This window comes from Bradysia coprophila (genome assembly GCF_014529535.1).
Source record: "Bradysia coprophila strain Holo2 chromosome IV unlocalized genomic scaffold, BU_Bcop_v1 contig_5, whole genome shotgun sequence".
Taxonomy (NCBI): domain Eukaryota; kingdom Metazoa; phylum Arthropoda; class Insecta; order Diptera; family Sciaridae; genus Bradysia; species Bradysia coprophila.
In genome coordinates, this window is record NW_023503374.1 from 6,273,666 (window position 1) to 6,294,560 (window position 20,895).

At 34.6% G+C, this 20,895-nt stretch overlaps 1 protein-coding gene and 1 long non-coding RNA gene across 3 annotated transcripts in view; both read left to right on the forward strand.

The window, feature by feature from the left end:
• Positions 1-20,895, forward strand: part of LOC119071898 (beta-1-syntrophin) — an 89,787-nt gene that overhangs the window by 26,330 nt on the left and 42,562 nt on the right. The gene's annotated exons all lie outside the window — the stretch shown is intronic.
• LOC119071983 lies at positions 3,432-13,160 on the forward strand. Its single transcript, XR_005086759.1, has 3 exons — positions 3,432-3,636; positions 5,858-5,862; positions 13,150-13,160. It is a non-coding gene; the product is annotated as an uncharacterized LOC119071983 (long non-coding RNA).

The window sequence follows — 20,895 nt, forward strand, 5'->3', positions numbered from 1 at the left end:
TTGGTCACACGTACCCAGATGTTGAGAAAAGTTCGGACTCAATTTCCTGTTATTTTCTTTCAGACGCAGAATGCGTAGTCCCTATCAATATCAGTTATTTTATACGTTAATACACAAAGACCTTTACCTTTTAATTGTAACTTTTATGTAGATCGTCTTAGTCCGCTGAAACTTCCACTTAATTACATCGAACTCGGAGCAGACCCCAGCTGTTGAAATAAATATATACGAACAATCATCTGTTATCGACAACGGCAACATAAATACATAATAAGAGCTATGGTTCTCATAGCGCCATTCTATATAGTAAAATTAGTTTCAAAAAAAATGAAGTAAAAGATTTTGCTTCACTCTTACGATAAAATCAGATAACACATTCGATAACTGTCCTAATGACATGTCTGTGAAAGGTTAACTCGAAAACAATATTCCAAACTCTCAGAATTCCAAGGCCATTGTCATCACATGTGTTTGAGAATTTAATATGAACAACAGCACAAGTCTCGCACTGGAAATAAATTTAATTCACCTAATGGTAAAGCCTTAACAGCACAAAACCCATTTTAAATATTTATTTAGTTCTTTTCCCATCAAAACCTCAAATGCTGGAAAATGTTTGTTTAAAATATATGTATAGGAAATATCGAAAAGATTGAGTGCTGAATAATAATCCTCCTATATCTAACTGAGAAATGGGTTCGGAAATACTATGTGCCTTTGTTTCAATCCCACATAATACAGAGGTGTGTGTGTATATATGCATTGTGATGAAACATAGCAAGACAAATGTATACACAGAAACAAATCTACACCCACATAGCGGTGTACTTGAATTTAGCAACAGGGCTTCTGAAGTGGTAAATTCATGTTTTATTTAGAATATTTAGTGAGATTGATTTTTGGTGTAGACAAAATTTTCGAAAGTTTTCCTTTAATGGTAATTTTGCTACCCTTTTCCGTATAAAACAACTTCATTTTATGCACGATTTATGGAAGAAACAACATTTTTGTTTGTTCGAATGATGTTAAATGCCATTTAAATCAAACCTTTCTACGTAACACGTACATACGACCACAGTGTTCTGTTTAACCTTTTACATGCACTGATTAATCCACCGAGAATGGGACGTAGACTTTAATCATATTTGTGAGTTCGGTGTTCATCACAGTTATTAGTTAGTAAGTGCCTACAGATTATGTCCACTAACTTCATACTCATATTAGCAACAGCCTGCTTACAACACAACAACAACCTAAATCTATGACCTGAATACCGTCCCAGGCAACTTCATTTCTCCCTGCCCAACCATTTCAAGAATTCAAAAACCAATAACAAACGGAACAAATTGTAGAAAAACCATGTTTTGGTTCGACAAAGATCGTCATGAAGTCTTGTACAAACAATGTGTGCTCATTCCGAAGATAATTCAATCTAATTTTATCAATTGACTTTCGAATATATGTTAGAACACAGTCATGCCACAAATTCTCCGGTCATTCCATTTCGGATAACCAACAAATTGCAGCTGATATGTGTTTCGGGTCTACCAATGAAATTATCATCGGTATATAAAGCAAATGGAGTCATGCTACTGAATGAATAATGTACACGGCAAGCAATTGAATTTTGAGTATTTACTTAATAAGCAGCCCATTGTTTTCTCATTAAAATTGTGTTCCGTACTTGAATTCATTGGTCATTGTCCTATATCTAGTTCAGATTGGGATTCGTGTATCGAGGAGAGATACGAAGGACTATATAATAAAGTCAAAACAGGCAACAGGCAACAAATTAATTTGTCAGCATATTTTAAATCGTTCTTTCTACCACCACCACCACCGGGCTCGCATTCTGTTCTGTAAGTAAACGATTTAAAGCTCCAAGCTCCCACAAATAATATCAATTTTGAAAAAGGTTTCCATTTACCTTCACACGCACAAATCGTGCAACATCAACCTCATTTACTCCCCCAACCAAATTTAAAACGTAGCGTCTCTGTTCTGACTTAACAAAATTTACATTTAAATATCAACTTTACAGTACGTATACGAACGGCAATAATACAGGTGGAATATGGCTCCTTTTACGACAAAACATCACCAACAATTTTGTGAAACTGCCGTTCCCGACGAAACCACAAACAAAGAAAAGTTTAATAATGTTTCCTAACGTCCTATTTTGGGGCACAGTCTACGGAATATCAAAATTGTTCAATTCCAATTCACGACATATATACCCTGCGTATCCGTACAAAAGTATGAAAATCATGATTTATAGCACGACTTTTGTATTAGATTTACTTCATATGTGTGCCAAAGCTTGTTCTTAAAGAAGAACGAACAAAAAAAAAAACAAAATACCGAAAAAAATACTCATGATGTAATCCTGTAAATTGTAATAAAAAATACGCATGGGGTTTGAAAATGTGTGTATTCTATGCGCCGTACAAAAGTGGTGGTTTTATGGTTCAGCAGAAAATCCTATACACACTCGTGTCGTATACAACATTATATTATAGAACATTGTATCCATGAACAAATAATACCCAAGCCATGCCACACTTCATTTATTTAGCCAAAATAATTCGCACCAGAGAGAGAATAATAAAAAAGTGTACGTGTGAAAGTCCGAAATATTGAGTGGGATTGAATGGTTTGAGGTGAAGGTATAATAATAAAAAAAAAATAAAAAACCGAAAAAAATGAAATACAAAACCTGTCAAATGTAGTTAATGTGTCGGGATCATTTATAAAAGCCACGATATATGATGCCTAGCCTACACCTATGGTGTAGCATATAATATGTTAACGATGCTAACAAACCATTAACTGGAATAAAACCCGTGTCGTGATTATGTTAAAATTATGTTAATCTGCAAAACCAAGGATTCGATACAAATCGTGTTTTTTTTATAACCGATAATATTGAGCCAATTTTGCTGGAATATCCATGAGGGATTGTTTAATTTCGGTGATAAATTACTGTTTTTCGTACGGCCATTTCGAGTCGTGTCGCCAATGGGCAAGGACTGCTGTAAATCACAATCATTAGGCCGAGTATCGTATCGTTCTTAACTCGGCGCCGACTTTCTTTTCCCCTTTTGTTTAAATAATCTTTTGTCTCAGACAAAATCTTTTACTTCACTTTGTTTTACCATACATTTATTGCACGGCTGCATTTTTAGTACATGCTACGAAACCATAGCGATCTTCAAATTCGTACAAAAAGTCTTACTACACAAAGGACCTCGATGGAGGACGGAGTAAAGTTGTATTAACCAGTCGCCAAATCAAGCGAAATTTGATATAAGGTTCGGAACAGTAAACTTAACTTAAAATATGTGTTTACTTTTCGTGGGTCTATTTGGTGTCATCGTTTTTTGTTTTGATTGTGTGAAAAACTAAACTGTATTCGGTGTCTAATATTAAAATAATTTTTTTTTTGAATGTTGTACTGCTTCGGTGGTGTTCCGAACATTGAAATAATTTTTTATGCATGAAGATCGCAAGTTACTTGACAATAAAATTGAAATTTTGGAAATAAATTTTTTGTTTTACGCGCCCTGACGAGATTTGAACCCCAGACCTCTTGCGTATGAAGCAAGCGTTCTACGTATCAAACCACAGGACTGAACAGTTGCCATATTTTTTTAAGTGAACAATGAATTTACATGATTTCTTAAGAATGAAAACATTTTCCGAGACATTTTCACATTAAAATAAACATTCTTTACGTGTTACGGCAATATGACCACTCATATGAAAAATGCCTAATTACGTAAAGCAATTGACGAGTAAGAATACCGCCTTTATCTTCGGGTCGGGCTATAAAGTCCCCATTCGTCAAAATAAACATAGCTAACGCCGACCCGTACGAAACACCTATTCGTGTCAAAAGCCTTTAAAATCACTTACATTATCCACTCTTTGCCTTGTTATCATATACAAATAAATTGCCGGAGGCAATATAGACAGCCCCGTACGAAGACAAATTTCATAAATTCCTATTTAAACAGCTATATACCGCTTTATTTACCTATATTTCACTATAAATAAACATTTCACAGAGGAATATATGCTATTATATAGCTCTATATGCCTGTATATAGCTCAATATAGCTGTATATAGGTATATATAGATATCCATATATGGAATCCCTGAAACCCCACACACATAACAAATTATTTCCATGTTAAGAGTGATATCGCCAAAACTTGAACCAATTTCAAAACAACGGCTCAGCGATCCGGGCAAGCTATAGCTCGTTTGAATCGTCTTTCAATTCTGAGAAATAGGGATCTTTTACTTTTTCTGTTAGTTTCCCATTTTCGGAGTGAACTCGTGAAAGTAATAGCATGTCAATGGGTCGTGAAAACAGTTTTTCGGTGATAGCTCGAGATAGAAATCTTTCTAAAATGTGAAATGTTGTAGGAATATAGGCCTCTGGCAGACCTTCAAAACGAGTATAATCATCGGTAAGGACAGCTACCCGTTCTGGACTTATGACTCAAAAAATGGTGAATGTTTGGACAGTGCTGCTGGCTTGCAACAGAACTTTTCCGCTGAACTGACTATAGGGTGTTGTAGCTGGACTTACCCTCTTTCGTTCCACGTATAATACACCCCAGAAAAATTGTGTTGCAAGCCACAAAGTTAGTCGAAGTAAAATGTCGCTCCAGTAGACCCATATTTTTCAGTGTTTTCAACTTGTTTTTGGTCTTCAAACAGACTGGAGCGATGGGAATGAAATAAACTAAATCAAAATTACATGTTCAGCTCGAAATTGTGCTGAACCGTGCGATCATTGTCCTTGAAAATGTTGCTTTCCTCCTACTTCGTAGTAGGTGGAAAACCTCATTTCTTTGACTTCACAAAATGAACAGAAACTCAATTGTTTGCACCGAATATGGGCTTATTGTAAAGCAGAGATGCGCATCGTTCATTTACAGTCAATAAATGGTCACCCAAGATGTAATTTGTACTTCACAAGAGGTCACGACCGTTCCCAGCTATGGAAAATGTATGAAAAATCGAGTTTTTTTACAAAAATATTTTTTCTGTGGAGATTTTAACTGCTTTTAGTTAAGGTCTTAAGCTATGTATTCTTAAAACAACTTTTTTTGTAAAAAAAACTGGATTTTTGACACATTTTCCATAGCTGGGAACGGTCGTGACCTCTTGTGAAGTACAAATTACATCTTGGGTGACCATTTATTGACTGTAAATGAACGATGCGCATCTCTGCTTTACAATAAGCCCATATTCGGTGCAAACAATTGAGTTTCTGTTCATTTTGTGAAGTCAAAGAAATGAGGTTTTCCACCTACTACGAAGTAGGAGGAAAGCAACATTTTCAAGGACAATGATCGCACGGTTCAGCACAATTTCGAGCTGAACATGTAATTTTGATTTAGTTTATTTCATTCCCATCGCTCCAGTCTGTTTGAAGACCAAAAACAAGTTGAAAACACTGAAAAATATGGGTCTACTGGAGCGACATTTTACTTCGACTAACTTTGTGGCTTGCAACACAATTTTTCTGGGGTGTATTATACGTGGAACGAAAGAGGGTAAGTCCAGCTACAACACCCTATAGTCAGTTCAGCGGAAAAGTTCTGTTGCAAGCCAGCAGCACTGTCCAAACATTCACCATTTTTTGAGTCATAAGTCCAGAACGGGTGGCTATCCTTACCGATGATTATACTCGTTTTGAAGGTCTGCCAGAGGCCTATATTCCTACAACATTTCACATTTTAGAAAGATTTCTATCTCGAGCTATCACCGAAAAACTGTTTTCACGACCCATTGACATGCTATTACTTTCACGAGTTCACTCCGAAAATGGGAAACTAACAGAAAAAGTAAAAGATCCCTATTTCTCAGAATTGAAAGACGATTCAAACGAGCTAAAGCTTGCCCGGATCGCCGAACCATGGTATTCATTTTCACCAAAATTGGTTCAAGTTTTGGCGATATCACTCTTAACAGAAACTACCTAAGTACAAATTTTCCCACTTTATATCGTTTTACTAAAATCCAATATGGCCGCCGGCAGCCATTTTGTTAGGAGACCGGAAATAGTACCGACGCTTTACATTCGTTAATACCTTTCAAACAAAAAAAAAATCATGAAATTCGGTCAAAATTTACTCGAGATATTGTCAAAATACACCACGTTCACTGTACTTCCGAGTAGCCAGATAAGAGCTCACTCCAAGAGACGCTCCGGAGAACATAATTTCATAAAAAACAAGGCATCAGAACAGTCGGAGCGTTTGCTGCGACTTAGCCCCGTACGATCCGTAATCCTATTTCGTCCGTAACCATAATACGTCCGTAGCCGTAATACGCCCGGAACCCTAATACGTCTACAACCCTCTAATGCGTCTGTTACCAAAATGCAAGTCAAGTTGGGCATGGTCAAATTTACTGAAAGTGTTCATTTTTAAAATTGCGCATAGCGCAATTACGAAAGCCCGTACGAAGTACCTCTCAAATAAAACCAACAATTTACGACATTATTTTATAAACCCAAATTTTTTTGCCAACTTTCCATTGGGTATTCAATTACCTCTCAAATAAAACAAAAACTAGCAAAATCGGTTGAGATTTACTCGATTTATGTGCAAAAAGCACTTAGGGCCGAGTAGCGGCCTTAGTCCAAGGGCGCAAATTTGAAACTTTTTTTGCCATCATTCTATTCGGCATTCAATTATCTCTCAAATGAAACAAAAACTAGCAAAATCGGATGAGATTTACTCGATTTATGTGCAAAAAACACTTAGGGCCGAGTAGCGGCCTTAGTCCAAGGGCCCAAATTTTAAACTTTTTTCGCCACGTTCTTTTCGGTATTCAATTACCTTCCATAAAAAACTAAATCTGGCAAAATCGGATGAGATTTACTCGATTTATGTGGAAAAAACACTTAGGGCCGAGTAACGACCTTAGTCCAAGGGCCCAAATTTGAAACTTTTTTTGCCATCATTCTATTCGGCATTCAACTATCTCTCAAATGAAACAAAATCTAGCAAAATCGGATGAGATTTACTCGATTTATGTGCAAAAAACACTTAGGGCCGAGTAGCGGCCTTAGTCCAAGGGCCCAAATTTAAAACATTTTTTGCCATCATTCTATTCGGTATTCAATTATCTCTCAAATAAAACAAAATCTAGCAAAATCGGATGAGATTTACTCGATTTATGTGCAAAAAACACTTAGGGCCGAGTAGCGGCCTTAGTCCAAGGGCCCAAATTTGAAACTTTTTTCGCCACGTTCTTTTCGGTATTCAATTACCTTCCATAAAAAACTAAATCTGGCAAAATCGGATGAGATTTACTCGATTTATGTGGAAAAAACACTTAGGGCCGAGTAACGACCTTTGAGCCCTCCCAACAAGCTCGCGTTGCATCCTACACAAAAACAATGTTCAGCAACGTTGTTCTACTCGTCAATACCTTTCATTTGATATATCACAAGCAGCTATTACGTGCGTATTTCGGTAGATATCGTCGAAAGACTGAAAAACACCTATAGGGCCCTAGCTCTGGAAGGGCCGACCCTACCATGCCCATTTTCGAACTTGACCTTACTTTTGTCGATACCAATCGGGGAAAAAAAGAATTTTGAAAAAAGGTTGTGATTTGCTCAAGCTAGAGGGGTCACGGACGGACGGACGGACGGACGGACGGACATTTTTTTTATTGCGGATTCGTCATCTATGAACATAACCAAAAGCTTTGCCCTTACTGTCTGCTTCCAATTCGACGTGTTACAAACGGCATATTAATCTTATAAGCCCCCAGTACTTCGTACGGGGCTAAAAATTTCCCTGATTGGTACGGTCAATACCTATCTAATAAAGCTAAAACAGACGAAATATGTTCAAATGTGGCCGACCTACAAGCAAAAACTGCTTGCCGCCCTGTGCCTGTTCCACACCAAGGGGTCTAACTCACGAGTCGGTCATCCGATTTCCATAAACTTTTTTTTTGTCGATCGGTATTGTAAATACCTTTTATTTGACGTATCACTTACAAGTTTAACGTTTAAATGTCCAGAGATATCTTCGAAAAACCGTAAAGAACTTATTGGGCCACAGCTCGGGAGGGGTCGATCCAAAATCACTCATCTTCGAACTTAGCCTGTCTTTTGACATTACCAAACGGGAAAAAAAAGAATTTTCAAAATCGGATGCGTTTTACTCAAGTTATCGTGCAGACAGACAGACGGACAGACAGACGGACAGACAGACGGACATTTTTTTTTCGCGGATTTGGCATCTCTAGACAACCACAATAGGTTTCCCCTTACTCAGGGAGTCCAATTCGACGTGTTACAAACGTATGCGTAAACCTATAAGACCCCAGTACTTCGTACGGGTCTAAAAATTTGGAACCTCGGATGTACTATAAAAATAGGAAATGCTGAAATGCAAAATCTGACTGGAATAAATTCGCAATGTTTGCTTTATTTTTTACACCGATCTTTAAGGTAACAAAAAATTATAAAAATATGAGCGTCGAGCCGCGAAAACTCTTACAAAAAATTACCTTCACAACTTTGTGGATCTATGAATAGATTCAATGAAAATTGACGAAAATGAACCCAAATGTTCAGAAGAAGGTGACAATTACTCAAAGTGAAGCTAATAGGTTTTTTCTCCAATAAAAATTGATTGGGGTGAGGGGTGACGATCCAAGAAGTACACGAAACTTCTGGTGTTTTTACCTTTTTTCTAATCCGCCGAAAAACTGCAGTGCACCAATTGCTGATTATTCAAGATTTTGCATCAGAAGTTACATGGTTCAAAAGAAAAACACCCTATTTTACTTCATAAGGTAAAGTATCGCGGTTCGACAGAATTTTGAAAATCTGAGTTTCAACTCGGTTATTTCCGTTTCTTGGAAGATATGTATTGCGGAAATTGTTTTAGACTATGGTATCAATTAATTTTCTACCAAACAAGTCTAATTATGTTAATTTTAATGTTAATTTCTGTTAATTATTAAGGTTTCAATCGGTTCGACAGTATGGCAAAAATCGCGGTTCGACACGTCAAGTTGTTAGAGGTTTCAAAACAAAATATGAAAATCCAAAGCACCTAGCAGGGTAATAGAAAAAAATGAAATAGTACTTTAATCGAAGTATGCGAATATTTCCATATCACTTAGTTTGGGCTCAAAAACATTTAGTATTGCGTTTTATCTTAGAGTAATTATAATTACTCTAAGCGTTTTATAGGATGAAAATCGAAAATCAGCTTTCTTCGCAATATTCAAAGAATAACAACTTTTGATGAATTTTGTATGCACACACTAAATTTTTGTTGATTAAACTGTTCAGTATCAAAAATTTCACTAATATCAACTCTTGCAAAGAAACTAAAATTTTCCGGTAAAATCGTGGGAGTTGAGTCACAACAATCACTGTCGAACCGCGATTTTTTCCGTGTCGAACCGCGAACCATATTTATTAAACATAATTTCACATAAATAAACTCTTTCTACACTTGTTTTAGATTGAATTCATAAAAGTAAACATTAATAATGTTGGTAATGTGATTTCCAAGTTCTTATGTTAATTAGTTGTTGAGCAATCTTCAGCTAAAAATCACAAAAATTCATGCGAAAAAGTCACTGTTTCTTGTGTCAACATTTCGGGCTATTTAAAATATGAAAACACATTCAATTTTAATTAGATTTTACTGATTCACTTCGAAAGACATTTCCACTAAATTATTTGGTTTTGATTCACTTTTTACCTACTAAAGACGCTCAACGCGAAGTGTCGGAAAACGAACCGTTTTCGACATGTCGAACCGCGATACTTTACCTAACGTAAATTTATGTTTTTTGCAGAATTATACTAAAAAGAATAATTGTCCAACTTTGTCCTAACTATACGGTAAAAAATTGTCCAACTTTGTCCTAACTTTTTCAAAATAATGTCCGGAATGTCCTACGTGGGAGAAAAGAAAATTGTTAAATGTGATACTTAGTATATGAATCAATTGTGAAACGAATGGTGAAAAATAGCAAATGCTTAATAAATATGAATCAATCAAAAAAATCGCTGCTTGTTAAAGCGTCTTCATTTTGTTAGCTTTGCTGGGTTTACCAAATTAACGAATATGGTAATTACAGTATAGACACAGTAGGAACATCTCTTATTTAAAAAAAAACGCCTGATTTGCACCCTTTCGCCTCATTTCTTAGATATGGACGTCATATCACTTTTGCATATACCCTTACAGTTGGCACAATATTAATATATTATAGTTTGTGGCTTTTGTCCCACAACGTAAGACGTGCATTTACTTTGTTTTCAGTGCATTCCTTGCTCGTACACCACCATCAGATCCTTTAATCAGAGCTTGTCATTAACCGCTCTTCGTTTTAATCTTCTACTTTCCCGTTCTCTCGGAATTGTTAAAACTTTTCCTTATCGTATTAGGAGAATCCGTATCTGACTGAATAACATCCGCTTACAAAACACTCTAAAATCGATATGGACTGTAGTCTAAACGTTAAGCACATAAGCGGGTTTTAACTGATGTTCACCATTTATTTATGTAAAATTGAGCTGTGTATAAGTTTCTGTATAAATAAACTGGACGGAAAAGAAAATAACTATTAGCTTAATTGCGACAATCGAGTCCAACTTGGGGTACACACTCACAAAACAAATCTGATGGAAATGGTGCTGTGATTTAATACTACCTTACTTGCGAAATCGTTTAGATTAGATTTTGGCAACGTAAAACCTTTCCTGTTCGTTTCTGAACCAGTTATTTATTCTCTGTTCATCATTGGATTACAAAAAGCTCTGTCTTCGTCATTAATCATACGGTCGCTTGATTGCCCAAAATCCGTACCCTTGTTCGCATAAGTTTGAATACTAATAGAGGACCGTTTTTTGTCTGAAGTAATGTTCACAGCTAAAATACATTGCGATCAGAACATGCAAGTGTGTTTTGTGTCTTTTCTTCCTCTCTCTGTCTCTCTCTCTTTCTCTCTATCCCTGACTCGCTTTTTATGAGGCAATCATGTTAAAACAACATAACGGGGAAAAAAACCTCTTCATTCATATCATAATAAAAAGATAATAAAAACAGCTCCCACTCAACGAAAGGTATATAAATTATACACAGGAAATAATAACATCAACTCATCATTCAATCAGGAACATTAAAAAAAACTCTTTTTTCGATAACGGTTAATGGATATTAACTTTGAATTATATGTGTTATACACAGGGCTTTTCACATGGTTATGTAATTTGTGTATTTTTTCCCCATACTCTCGGCATATTATGGAAAAACATATCGAAATGATCTCCGTTCGTTTTACGGCCACGTTAATGGAATGAGTTTTCAGAGAATTTGGCATAATTTACATTGTTTGTACGTGTAATCTCGAATGAATGACTATATCTGAATCTGTAATCTGGCATCCTTGAATGTAATAGGACGGAATGTAATTTATAACTCCTATAATAGTTAGGTTAATAAGGTTTCCCTTTTTTTCTATTTCGTTTGCATAGTTTTTCTGGCTGTTCTTTTTTGATTATAAAAAATGCGAATCCGTTTTATGTTTAGTCAAAACTTAAGTCTGGTTTCCACGTAAGGAACCTTGAAGGATTCCTATTGGTTTCTATTCGTCTCTCTCGTTATTTAACCAATAAAAAACCTTCACGAAGCTCTTACGACGAAAATTATTAAGTGGAAATCATGCCCTAAATAAAAGTCAAAATGGTAGAGTCGACAATCTCACAATCATTTAGCCGACAAAGTCATTTTGGCTGAGCGTGACGTCACACATAATCACTTGTTACACGATAAGTTGTGATTCTAGCGTAAGTTCATAAATATATCTCCAGATGAAATTTTTTTTTTGTATTTCTTGAAATTTTAGGTATTAGACATGAAATCTATTACTTCCCCTACTATTAAGTGTTTTAAAATACATTTGTCTATATTTACCCAGTTACCCAGTGCTGATCACTGGTTTTTGTCATCGTTGTCTGTAACAGATGAATAGATCTTTTAACATTATTTGGCTCTGGATTACATGCTCCAGTCTGTATGGCTAATGGCTACACTTACACATTCTTCCTATAATAGACATAAGCACGTGCCTGATAGGATAAACGTACCATCTCAAAGTGGCTTTGGCGCTAGAGCTCTCGACTCATAATCGAAAGGTCTCGTGTTCAAATCCGTGGCTGGGCAAGATGATTTTTCCTTCATTCGCTTTCTATGTAACACTTTCTCGTAGATATTCTAATGGTCCGTTGCCAGTTCGCCAATAAAAATATCACTCTGGTGAGTTCGGCTGAAGTAAATTTCGACACAAAAATTTCTGCTGCTAAACTCCCGTTTAACCGTAGAGGCCAATGTCTTTGCGTTTCTACACTCCGAAGTAAACAAAGCGATTTTACTTTTAATTTTTTATATGAATTAAATACATTTCATCTAAATTGCTTAAAAAGTTTTAAAAAACGAAGCATCACAACACCGTCACTTCAATACAAGATCTAAACAATTAAAAATAATTCTATTTATGTTTACGAACAGTTTACATCGGAGTGTACTGACAAGAACTGTCCTGAGTTTCGCCAACGACATTCCTCTATACAAACTATCTTCAAATTAATTTATTTCATATTTTTGACCACCCTACTGTTGCCCTCCTGAATTATATTATAATCGAAACAAGTTTTCGCTCGTGATTGGATGGCCTGCGACCTATAAAGTAAACTTAGCTCTTGCATTATTCAAACATTAAACTCGCTTTACCCAATAAATACACTTCAACAAACTCTTTGTAAGTTTTTATGAAATATCTCGATTTTTAATAATCGTTTCGACTTACATTATTTACTTAATAGGAGTCGATTGCACCATATATATACGTATGTACTAACGGTACAACAAGTTTTGCTTTATTTATTATGCACGAGAACCATAGAAAATGATTTAATTAAATTTTGATCAATATTTCCCAAATGTTGTTCAACGAAACTATGGGGAAAGTTTGGTTCTTTCATGGAGCGGAAGCGAATAGAGAGAGAGCATTGTTTTATTTTTCTTATTTTTCACTTAATTTGCCCTTTTGTTAGAACCGGAAAAGTTGATTTATTAAAAAAGTTTTATTGCCATGTGATATAGCAGTTTTATTTGTTTACGTTTTTTTTTGCTCCCGTCCGCCACCCACTATAACCTACTCATCCCGCTTCCAATACTGGAAATAATATAGAGCATTAACGTGAATAAAATACGAAAATTTTCACTTCAATAAAATGTAATGACTTTCATCGGAAATACATTGCAGTTGGTTAGATCACGTCCACATGACACTGGGAAAATCTATGCATAATTTACTTTTTACAAAAAAAAAACAAATCTTTGGAAATCCATAAAAACAATCTTTTCAACCAATTCGAATTCGTAAAAAATCGACAGCAAAAAAGTAATGCTCGCCTTTTCATAACATATCAAACAGCAACGTAAGCTGTTACGTTTTGAATTGTTATATATATATGGATATAGAGAGGAGGGTTAAATATACATACATATCTACAGATATGTATACATTTACATCGTACAAGGATACTTTTCATGTATGAAAGCAACCTCCATATGTTCGGTCAATAAAATGTGATTTTATGGTTTCCTTTCAAAATAACCCTGTGTTATAATAGCATAATAAAACAAGAACCCCAAAGAACCTATTTGTGTTGTCGGAGAGAGAGTACGAAAAAAAAAACATTTTAATTTTGTGAATTTTATTCGTTCCATATAATGGGGCCAGTTCCATTTTATTTATACAACGACATGCATCCCATGTCCTCTCTATGTATAATATGGTGAAATGTACACATAAAAGCTGACGCACACATTTTCCATTCCGAGCACATAAATTTTCTGTCTACACATAGACAGAAATTCAAAAATGCGGCAAATTCTATTGAGCAGAAAATCACCGCAACAGTTCATCTATTTAAGCACTCAATTTCATTGTTTGATCGTAAATACCAGTCCTCTGTAGCGCTATTTTAAATGTCTAGTATTTCATTGATTTTTTTTTGTCTCTGTGTGACATGCTAACGTATGGCAAATGAATTTCCTTTTGAATAGTCATTCATTTGGGCTTGTGGCATTCACTTTAAACAGAAGACAGATACTGTTAAAATATTTTCACTCAGAAAAATTGAAGTTAATTGACTAGGTCAGCGTGGGGAGAAGTTCTTGCCTCGTCAAGACGCGAATATAAAACCACAATAAGAACGTTTTCTTCCATATAGGATATTCGATAACGTTGCGAATTGGTAACGGACCATTAGAATAACCGTTTGATCCATATAACTGAACCTCACCATCATTATCTGGTCCTTTACTTCGTGAGGGAGCATTTGGTAACCATAAATTACCTCCAACGGACTTGATTCTGTGCTCACATATTAGTTTCGTTCCATGATTTCCTTTAATTTTGCTTCCTGACGAAGCCTTCGTCTACTTTTTTCCACACATGTAAACATAAAAATGACGCAAATACTTATATCCTAAAAATGGGCTCTGTTTCCAGCGAACGACTTATCCAACCTGTCTCCAAAAAAAATCTTTAATTTTTAAACTGCTAACATACCGTTGTTATAAACAAACAAAAAATCAGACAATTTGCTCTCTTTCTCATTCAGAAAACCATAGCTTTGCAGAGAACATCCAAATTATACTAAGTACCGAATTACGCATTTCAGAATCTTTTGACAAGTCATATGTTATCGACAAATACGATGAATATAAGCGTTGTACTCGCGCTATTGTTGTCTTTTATAGCAAAATGTATGTTAAATGAAAATAAAGTAGTAGATTTTACATCTAACACTGAGCTGTATTTTCGCGGATATTTGAAACAGTAGAAGTAACAGATTTAATTTGTGCATCGCGAAACGCTGGTCGTTTGGGAGCTGTTACCATTTCGAAGCTTACAAACGGAACCTTGAACGTATCAGACTCTACAACTAAATTTTCCAGTGATAATAGCCAGCAATAATACGAATCGAAGCTACGACCTAGACATATTTTAGCCGATGCAATTCGAAAGAGCAAAAGCAGCAAACATTTTCAAATCAATAGTTGGAAAATTAAATTCACTATTGAATCGAAAACTGTTCGTTTGCAAAAGAAACTACAGTCAACAATTACGAACTAAAATACAAATTCTCAAGTAATTTTTTTCTTCTTTTCCCGATCTTGCAAACACACAACACACAGGTGAAATGGGAAATGACTTTATAAAGGAATAACTTTTGCAATACTCACCCCGTGTCTTTACATTTTGTGTGTATATCTATACGTTCAAAAAGTAAACTGCCGAATATAAGCTGCAAGTTAGACTAACGTATATAAATATACGAGAAATATAAATGAAATAGCAAAAGAGAGCAAACGTAAGAAAATAAGACATGAAAGTAATAAATTTACTCCAACATACGTAATGGCATTTGGGGCGAAACTGTCTGCACTTCTTTGGAAGGAATTCCTCCTCTTAAAACCCGTTTTCTTTTATATACCTTTATCCTTTTTATAGATAATTCCATTGAATTTATTTTTATTTTCATTGAGTTTGTGCTTTAATGTTTTCGAATATATTCGAGGCATTATGAACATCATGCCGTTGATAGAGAGAAAACGGAAGACTTATTAAAACAGCGATAAAATAATTATATTTTCGGATGGAAATGATGGTCGTTTGAGGAAAATTATACTGTTCCGTCAAAGGAAATAACTCATGAAGCTTGTCCAATTTATTATGTGTGCTACCGAAAAGGCTTTTGGTTTGGTATACATACATATAATATAAAAAAACCATGAACGAACAACGAACTGACGAAGCTGTATGAGCTATAGGCTTTTCGGATTTAATGGTCGCTCTTGATCGTATAACGTCGTCTGCAGAAACCTTTTATCTTCACTCGAATTCCTTTGTCGTTATTCTATCAAAGATTTAGATTTTAGTTTCGGGAAATTCAATAACATGGTCTGGCAAAGCAACAATTGATAACTGAGTATAATATGGATGGCAGTTCCTATAACAATAAATAATCTGTTATCCTTGAGCAAGAATTTTTTCGAATGAATTTACCGTTTGAATAAGAGCATTAAAATTTTTCGCTTTTAATTGTCGAATTCGGAAAATAGCTGGAGGCGAAATTATTTGAATTCGGACAGCGTAAAATTGAACTTAAAAACTTTTACTTTGAAAAACGTTCCATCTGAGGATATTGTTGTCGGGGATCGTTATACTATACACATACAAAGTTCCGAAAAGTAAATTCCTCATAATTTAGTGATAAAAGTTCGAATTTTCCGTTTCTTTTTCATTCGAATTATGTGGGTGGAATTAAAATTGACGCCATTGTTTGCGTTTGTCTTTGAGAGAGACAAGAGACTTCACCGACTATTCGGGTTTGCTTATGGCTGTTTCCATTTCAAATATTTGCTTTTGAACCTTTTAAAATAATGTATGTGGCTCGGAGCGATTTAACGAGTTTTGTTTGTAGGTTTGTTCTCTTGGCTGCATAAAATTTATTCCGTTAAGACTTCTAAGATGGATAAATCACGTGCTGTGTGTGTACGTAAACCACTTTCCGTAGAATGCTTGAAATTTTACTATGTAAACTAAAAACAGTTTTACAACTTAAAGTAAATTGCAGATATTTTGTGGGCAAAAAACAAGACGGCTACGTGAAGACACCTAAGAAACCGAATGAATTATACAAAAAATTGTGATTAATCCACCGTTTTTGTCCCAGAACAGTTTGAATATAAAATGTAGTCTCCAAAAAAGTGATTGACTCTAAGCTGGTGACTTATATGAAACCTGTTGTGTCCACTTGATGCTGCCCTACAATACATAAAAAACTTAGTGCAAAGGAGACGCCAGATTTTTAGAGAGAATTTCATGCGTTTCCTCAATTAAAATCTTGCACATTTATTGCACCAAGGACCGGAAGGTGAGGCCGAGCATGCTCGGTTTAATAGCTCTCAGATCAATTTACATTTTTTTTTAAACATTACCTTAGATCTAAAATTTCAATAAACTATCTGTATCTGGTAACGTTGTGCTCTCGTTAACCTTTCACAAAAGACAAATGTTTCAAGATGGAATCATTAAATCTGGAACTTATTCTGTTGAACGCAAAATTTGTAAACAGCTTCAGCGTTTGATGGTAAATCTTTTACTTCATTAGTTTAACATTCATTTTGCTATATAAGAACCCGATGGCCAAAGTTCTCCGCTAATTTTTATCTTTAAAGTCGGTAGCAAATGACTAACGGCTTATAAAAGACATGGCTTCTGCTTGACTTGGACACTAGTGGACACTAGTCATAGGCAAAAGTTTTTTTTAAAACCATATCCAAATGTTTACAAACGATAATCCGCTGTACTTCGTACGATGCTAGAAAGCATAAACACCATAGAGCAGAGCATTGTTAAAACTGAATTGAGGAGCTATTTTATAATTCAGAAGTTGTGCTCCATTCTCGTTTGCTGTCAAAGTAAAATTATGCCTTCGAAATTATCATAAATGTTGCATTTATCTCTATCGTAATTCCCCAATAAACCCCCACTCAACGATACGACCCTCGATACGACCATATTATATGCGATGAGAGATATACAAAAAAAATACTTTAGTTGCGATGCGATACATATATATTTTTCACTTCTCCATTTCACATCCAATATAAATGTTGATCCAATAAAAATAAAGAACCGAACACAAAGTATAGAGAAAATTTTCTTCAAGCTTAATTGCATTTTCTTGAAAAGTTGTGTAATAGATGTTGATATTTATCATACAAAGTTGCTTTTAAAGCGTTTGAGAGCAAATATAAACTTCCTAATTTTGTTTATGTAAAAACTTTCCGGTTATAAACCATATAATACGTTCAGCGAAACAATGGGAAGAGAGAGAGAGAGAGATACTTCACTTTGTGCTATAGAACAAAACGTTAAACTAAGTTTTTGTTAAATACCAAAAACCACATATTTTACGCTATAAGAAATCCAAAGAACTTTAGGATATGATTCGTGCATTTGTTTTAATAATACATTCGCTTGATTAATGTGGCTCGAAAACAATTTGAGTGTTTTTTTGCAAAATGTAACGGAAAGGCATTTACTTATTCGAATTTGTTTGTTCGACTCGAAACATCATGTAAGTTTTTCAGAAGCTTACGAGGTTTATAATGAACTTTTTGTTTTGTGATTTTCTTTTGCTATAGCAAATATATTTTGTTAATATGAATTCAGATAGCAGTAATGTTAGGGTACTTAAATTTTGTCGATTGTACTTAAGCTCAACCTTGAACCGTCGGAAAAACTAGCTTTCTTTTCAATAGACCGTGTGAAGTACAAATAATTTATTTTTAATTCTAGACAAAAGCTTGCACTCCATATATTTTCAAAAAATTTCCAAACATTTTTGCATACGTTGGGGAGGAGATCTAAAATTCATCGTTTTTAGCAGAAACTAAAGAAACGTTTTTAATTAGTCAGAGAGTTGATTGGCGCTTTCAATGAATTTTCAAATATTACATCTGTGGAGGTAGACTAAACATTCTACTTATAAGGTAACTTGAGCTAAGTGTTTGGCTGCCGTTTCGTTTATTACAATTTAATTTATTTTTTCTACTTTCAACTTTTTTTTCTCTTTTCTTTTTCTCGTTTTTGAATTTTCTTCAGTTCTTCTGGGAGTTGCGGGAAATGTTTATATTTGGTATTTTAACAAAAATTAAATCTCAGCAAAAAGGTGCATAACGTTAATCCATTTCGAGACTTATTGTAACTTCGATATAGCTCTTTGATTTATAGAGCTTCAACGTTTGTAAACTTTATTGTCTAAAAAAATCAACGAAACAGCCGATGACTTCTTTAATTTTACTCTAGACTCTATCCGTTTCTGAGCCCTGTATACGCCTGTATACCCACAAGTTTAACGGTGGTACTAATAGAACCAACGAAACATGAATGATAAAACTTGCACCGTACATTAAAAAATTAATTAATTTCGTTTTGTACTCTATAAACTCTCAATCTATAAAGCAAAAGCAAAAAGCTTTTGTTTCAAAAATTACGTATAACTCACGCTGAATAAAGTTAGTATTTACACCATCTTCATGAGACCAACATTTCTTTCTAGTGTTTGTCTGGAGAAACCAGGCTAAATAAATTGTGCTCCCAAAATTCGAACGTAATTAACCACAAAAAAATCAAATGTATTTAACCAATTCGTGTTTAACCAACACTCGAGCTTATATTCTTGAAACTTATTTCTAACATACAATCTTAGTATGCTTCAAAAACCATTTTGATTCATTCTGCTTCAAAGAACATATTTCGCATTCGTTCACATTTATTTCAAATTTGAAAGCGAATGTGATCACATTTGCGAGGCAAATGTGGACACATTCGTTTCAAATAATTTGAAACGAATGTGGCCACATTTTTTTATGACAATTTTTGAAAATGCAAATTCGCCAACAATATTGAATAAATCTTGAAATATTTTTGCAGATCCGAAGACTTCAGGCTCATAGCAATCTAATGACACAACAAAAAATTCTGAAAATATTTTTTTTTAATACAAATTCGTCCATGAGACTTAGCGAATTTGCCCAAAAAATGCACATTCGCCCATCTTCATCGAACGAATGCGCCCATGAACCAACTAACTTCGGATTTTTTTGACGCACATCTAGAATGATATTGACCTGTACTTTACGGATTCGCAAATCATTTTCATGAATTATTCAATATTATTGGTGAATTTGCATTTTCAAAAATAATTCAAAATAAATGTGGCCACATTCGCGCCACATTTTTTGAGCGAATGTGAGCACATTCGTTTCAAATGATGCGAAACGAATTTGCTCAAATTTGATGACATAAAATGTGAGCAAATTCGCTTTTCAAATTTGGAACGAATGTGCATGAATTTGTTCAATCTTTTGATGTTGAATTGATGTCTCAAATTTATGAACGATTTTTAGCGATCTTATTTACAGAAATCGTGAAACTGACAAAAAGCCATTTGGTCAATATCAACTGATTCCAATTTTTCTGCACTTTTTTTATTTGTGAAATTTTACGTCCAAATTCAATGGAGAACGAATTTCGCAGGAAATGTTTTTGAATTTTATACAAGTAGCACTGAAAGTGTGAATTTTCAACCATATTAATTCTAAACTCATAAGAGCTGTTGTTTAAAATATTTTTCTAAGAAGTTTAGAGTTTAATCAAAAATAATAAATGTGTTGAGTATTTTTTTGAAAATTGTTATACTCTTCAGTGTAAGTATTTCACGTTTCATTCGTTCAATAAGTGGACATTGGATTTTTTTACATAAAATTCTGGAGCTAAACTGAAAAGACTAAAATCTTAAAATCGGTTGATGATTTTAGAAAAATTAAAGTTTTCATATTTTTAATGAACGTTTTGCAACTTTCGATACAATTTCAAAACAAATAAATCACCGTGGAAATGATTCTTGCTCGATTGTTTTTAGTAAATTTTCAAATTTCACCATTTCCCGCAATTCCCTGTTGATCTAATAGTTTTCAAGACATCGTCACGAAATCTTTTACTTCATTTCGTTTAGCATACATTCGTAATACATTGTACTATATAAGCTCACATTAGTCATTCATTTTTAACCGTCGCGTCGTTGTTATGAATAACAGATGAACAGTAATAGTATTCTGATATACTGCATAGTAGGTGCCTATAGCAGTGCCTATAGCATGTGTAAGTTGAATTTCACATAAAAATTCACGAAAGCTGAACCGAAAATATTCCACATGTAATCGATCATTTTCGCAGGAGGC